General features: G+C 37.9%; 1 long non-coding RNA gene across 1 annotated transcript in view; it reads right to left on the reverse strand.

Annotated features, from left to right (window-relative positions):
- LOC127059864 (uncharacterized) overlaps nucleotides 1–5,521 on the reverse strand; it is a 105,595-nt gene that overhangs the window by 83,729 nt on the left and 16,345 nt on the right. The window lies entirely within an intron of this gene.

Raw genomic sequence — 5,521 nt, forward strand, 5'->3', positions numbered from 1 at the left:
TTTGCCCACCCACAGCGGAGGATACTTAATATCTGGAAGCACAGGAAGGATTGCCAGAGTCTGAAGTCATCGTGTTTTCACAGCAGTTTCAAGCTTCAGATAAACAGCTAAGCATACATGCTTATCATACATGTCAACCACTGGACCACTCAGTGAGGTAAGCCTGAGGCCTGCAAGGTGGCTGAGTTCATCTCTCTACTGGCAGAAGTCACACTTCCTACATCTTCTCTTGCTGCTTGTCTCCTCATCAGAATTAGAATTCTTCTTACTCCCTAATGCTACTCTTCCTGTCATCTCCTATTGAGCCTATTCAGTTCATTGAACATAGGGAATACTCATGGATTTGGGGATTTAGGTTTGTTTTCAAGCTTTCTTTTTAATTACTTTCCTGACAGATTAGCAAATATAATTGCTTCACAGATTAATCAAATGAAGGGAAGTGACAGGAAAATGTGGCTGGAAGTGTAGGAGGAGAAAGCGGTAACTCCTCTTTGCTCTGCTGGGAGCTATCAGATAAGTTTCATCCTATCTTGCAGAACATCTGAGCTCCAGTGCTACAGGCACAGACTCGTCAGGCAGCTTCTCCAAGGAGCAGCGTGAGAGCTCAGCCCATGCCTCAGGAGGAGGGAGCCAGCTGGCGTTACCCACGGGCTGCTCAATGGCTTCACCACCTCCCTGCTGAAGTCCTGTCCCTGCCTCTTCTACACCACACCCTCCCCAACTCCAGCTGCAGAAAGAGCTTTTCTCATAAGGAATTCCTACTTCAGCTCATCTTCTAGAGCAAATTGTCTGTACTTTTAAGGCTTTAACCAGCAGCACTCAGTACTGTGGCACGGGTACACCTGGCACTAAGTGTTCACAAAAATCTGTCTGCAAGACCCTAATTTTGCTCTGCCATCTTACTGAAGTCTTAGATCCAAACATCACAACTGTCCTCATTGTGGTCCCTTCATAAAAAAGAATCAGAAGCATATGAGATGTGGTTTCCTTATTATGGACAGCACAGGACCTGTTTTGTTACTTTTTTGCAGGATTTGGCCCTGGCTAAGGGTTGGTTTGTTTTCACTTAATAAAACATAACCAAACTATGCAGTAAAGATGATTCTTAGAGCCCTGCTAAAAATTCCCCACGCAGTTGGCTGGGTAGGATTTAAAGCTCTGCCCTATTCTTAGAAGTGCATATCTGCAGCAGTTGGAAAATGCTAGGTTGTGAGCAATGCGTTCCACAACGTGTGTAAGGCCCCATCCTGAGTAGTTCAGATTCTGTGGGTTTGTTTCAGTTTACATTTAAAAAACAAAACAAACAAAGAACCCTGAAAAAACTCCTTAAACCACCACAAAACAAACACAGTCCTATCACTTACCTGGGCACCTGAACACATTCTATTAAGAGTCTCATGCTTGATATTACCACAGTAATTGCACTTAACTATTCACTGAAGGGGGATTTTTAGATGAGACACAACAGAGTGTTAAAGGTGTTTTGGAAAGCCTCCCACATCCAGAGGTTCATAAACTACACAAGACTAAGAACAGACAAGTCTGGGAACATGAGAAACTCCACACAAAACATTGTTAACTGATTAAAAATTAATCAGTATACTTCAATAAAGTTCACTGTATAATTTCAGAAAATAGGGGCAGGATGGTCCATATTTAGCACAATAGCACTTTTAGCTGGGTTTAACTGTGTCCTACCAACATAAAATAGACCCCTACCACAGAAGGAACACCCAAGCCTGCGCTGCGTTCTAAAACCTCTCCATAGCATTGAAAGATGCCTGAGCAGCAGATGTACCATAAAATTAAAAAATCGATGTGTTAAAGAAACCTGATGCTAATGACAGATAGCTGGGTTTTTATTTTGAGTTTAAAGAAGTAATATATTTATAGTTATGAATAGCAACAGGAAGGGAGTTGTACCAACTGAAACATAATACTCCAAGGCTTTTCCTCCCAGAGATTTAGGGTGTGTATCTACTCAAATAAGTAAATGAGGTAGAATTTAGCTTCATAAAACTGTATAAATCTGAGATATTTGGATATTGTTTTGTTTCAGTGAGAGGACCCAAGAAATTCATTATGTTAAAAGACCTGCCTAGTAGGGCATTACTTCTCCAAAATTTGCCTTCAAAGCAAAATTTAATCCCTCCTGAGAGCTGGCAGATGCTTTGTTACAAACTTTCTCTAAGATCCTAAAAGTTATACATTTTTTAAAAATTTCAAATGTATAATTTTGATGGAGGATGTGAGCCTTATTTAGATTTTCAAATTTCTATTTCTTGTTGGTTTTTTTCCACCTGTAAAAGGCAAAACTGTGGTTCTAGCTGGAAAAGGGATGGTCTCTCAATCAGCTGAGGCACCCCTGATAACAGACTTTGGGCCAATTGACAGGATGGCTGCAGTAAACATTTCCATTGAGAGACCTTCAATGAAAATGATCTCCTCCCTATTCCTGCTGTTAGAGTCAAGGCTACATGTAGACAAATGCATAGGGGCAGTTCATTTGCTCACTGTAAGAATACAGAATTCCTTTTGGTACTGAGTCCAAAACACTGTTTTCATGTTTCAAACACATTTACCAAAGGTGGCTCATCACAAAGCAAAATTATCTAATTAATTAAGATGGACAAAATGTGAATTAATGACCTCAGTAACCACTCCTTCTAGAAAGTGTAGGCTGTTTTCAGCTGATAACAATCTAATCAACTCCATTCACTTCACTAATCAAATTCCACTCACTTTTTGAAAAAGTGAAAGCTTCTTTCTCCTTACCTTTAATACAATGTTTCTTCTCAGAGGAAATTGTTTGCTACCACAATAACCTGTATCTCACTGTACCTTAGGCTAGTTATGTGTTTCAAAAGAAATCCCAGTACAATGAGCAAGTGTAGAACTGAGGCTGATACTGTATGTAGAGGGGAAAAGCCTGTACAGGGATGCCAGTAATGTTCTGAAGACCATTCCAGGACTCAGACATTGCTCCAGAAATGAACAATAGCTGTGAAAGTGCTTCTATGCTCCTTCTAGATTTTGGTTCATGATATTGCATTCTTCTAAATTAGCACCCCCTTTTCTGTAAGACTTCTCACCTTGTGCTGCAAATGGGCATTAGTCCTAAATGAGGTACACAGTGCAAAAGGGAAATTAAGAAATATATGAAGCCAAAAAAATCCAACCTGTATGATTCATTATATGATACACAAACATTTTCTGCATCACTCAAGGAATCTATTCTACCAAAAGAAAAAGAAACTTTTTCTTAAAGTTGCAGAATAGGTAGATAGTTTCCTCTGGATATGTTCCTGGCAGTCAGGTTCTGAGAAACCTAGTTCCAAGAATCCTGTGGGCTGAAAACACAGCTGTTCAGATTCACTGCTCTAACCTTTACTCCATGGATACTCCTACTGGTAAGGCAGGCTTACCAGGCAGACAAAATGACAGCTGGTCCATTTCTTCTCTTGCACATAAATCCCATTTAGAATAGGATTAAGATAACTGGAAAACAACCTATTGACTGAACAACAAATCCTGCCTACCAAGGGGATATATATGATTCAAATAATTTAAAATATTTAAAGTGGGTTTTGCACGCTTTCATAATAACGGTCACCTAAAAACAGAAGCAACATTCTAGAAACCTTCTTCAGATTACCTCAACTTACTGGTTTAGTTTAGGGAAAGATATGTTAAATACTTTTCCAGTCTGTAACTATATAACATCCACAAGTAGGTTTTTTTAAAACACTTAAATCATTTTCAAGCATAAATGTAGGCGAATATTTTAGATCATAAAAATTCTAAGCAATGCAAGCCCATTGATTTTAATTTGATCTGGAAATACTGATCTAATTCCTCTACTCATTGAGTGTAGATCCCATTTATTTCACAGTACAGATTCTGGCCCAAAACAGACATCCTTACTTCTACTGTAATCCATTGCTGCTTTAAATATTTTTTAACCATTCTGAAGTCCACCTACACACTTAAAATTTAAGATGAACTTCACAGAGGACAAAGGTAAAATAATTTGGTTTTTTTCAGTGTTTGGTAAGGTGGGCTATGCTAACTTATGAAAGCTTAAAATGAAAGACTGTCTCTCTATTACCTTCTACAGCAAAAAAATATTCATTTTCACAGTGTGGTTGAATTTATTTGCTTCTCCATAAGCCAAACTTATTTAAACTCCCGTGTAATCTGTCTCTTGATACACCTCAATATACTTGCCTTTGAACTTTGCATTCACTTTAATATTGTAATTTTTAAAATTTCAGATGCTGAACAAACAAAGCATATATTAATATTTTAAAAATAGAAATTAACTCTTCACTGGAAATTAAAAATGGGGTCTTTACAAGTTTGAACAAAACCTCAGGGTGGATCAGAGTATAAAGAAAATATTAATGAATCCTTAATCCCCAGTGCAGAGAGGGGAAATCTGCTCATGTATACAGAGGAGTGATGACATACTAGAAAGGAGGAAATTGAAATTAAATATTGGTTTCTATCAAATTATAAGGCTGCAATTTCAGCATGAAGTGTCCAATTCTGTAGCATCTTAGAGTTTGCTAATAATGAGCTTGATTTGCCACTAAGCTTCAGGTCACTGTACCAACATGTAAAATAAACCCTGTCACCAAATCCTGCTGAGTTGAGTCATGTCAGTGAATTAGCAGGAAAAACCCAAACATGCTGACTGAGTCTTCTGCTGGTGTCCTTACAAAGACTTAAGTTATGTGATACAGAAGGTAAAAAAGGGATTCCAGATTCACGTTACACCTTTATGCTGTTTGATTTGCTTAGAATTCTTTCCACAACTGGATTTTACTAAGGCAGTTCCACTTGTTCTGCAAGTTTCCTAGATTGATTTTGGATGGCTGACTCTCACTCAGGTAAATGGAAAGGTCAAAATGTGTACCATCCCTTAAGGCACAGAATGCTGTTTTCAGCAGAAATCCACAGCAAGTCAACTGAAAAAAAATCCAGCCTGAGAGCCACCTGCATTTTAGATTCATCTCGGTAACACTGCAGTGATGATCCTGAAATCCTTACTTAGACAAAGCTTCCCCTGAGTCCCAGATATCTGACCAGTAATTGCACAGATTAACACTTGCATTTAATGAAAGACCTGACTGCTTAAAGTTTATCTTACTTCAGGTTAGCAGTTCTAAAACTATTCCAGCTATAAATACAGCTTTTCTAAACATTTCATCTACAAAACTAAATTGAAACAGCCATCTCAAAAGAACTCCATGCCATCTAGAATGCTAAAATTACAACAGGTTAAAACAAACTGGTGAAATAAGATAAATAATTTAAATGATAAACTTTCTTGGTTTAAATAAATTTAATAAGTTTAAAACATCTGTTTATCACCAGTAGCATAGAAAAAGAAAGGAAAGATCAATAGGAACATAATAAAAGTTAACTTTGACCGTGGTCCTCTAAGAGTCTGTTTTGGGCATTTAACAGTTAAAGAAGCAGTGGCACGCTAACCGAGCACATTAAAACAAAGAGTTGG

The sequence above is a fragment of the Serinus canaria genome, chromosome 8 (assembly GCF_022539315.1).
Source record: "Serinus canaria isolate serCan28SL12 chromosome 8, serCan2020, whole genome shotgun sequence".
Lineage (NCBI taxonomy): Eukaryota > Metazoa > Chordata > Aves > Passeriformes > Fringillidae > Serinus > Serinus canaria.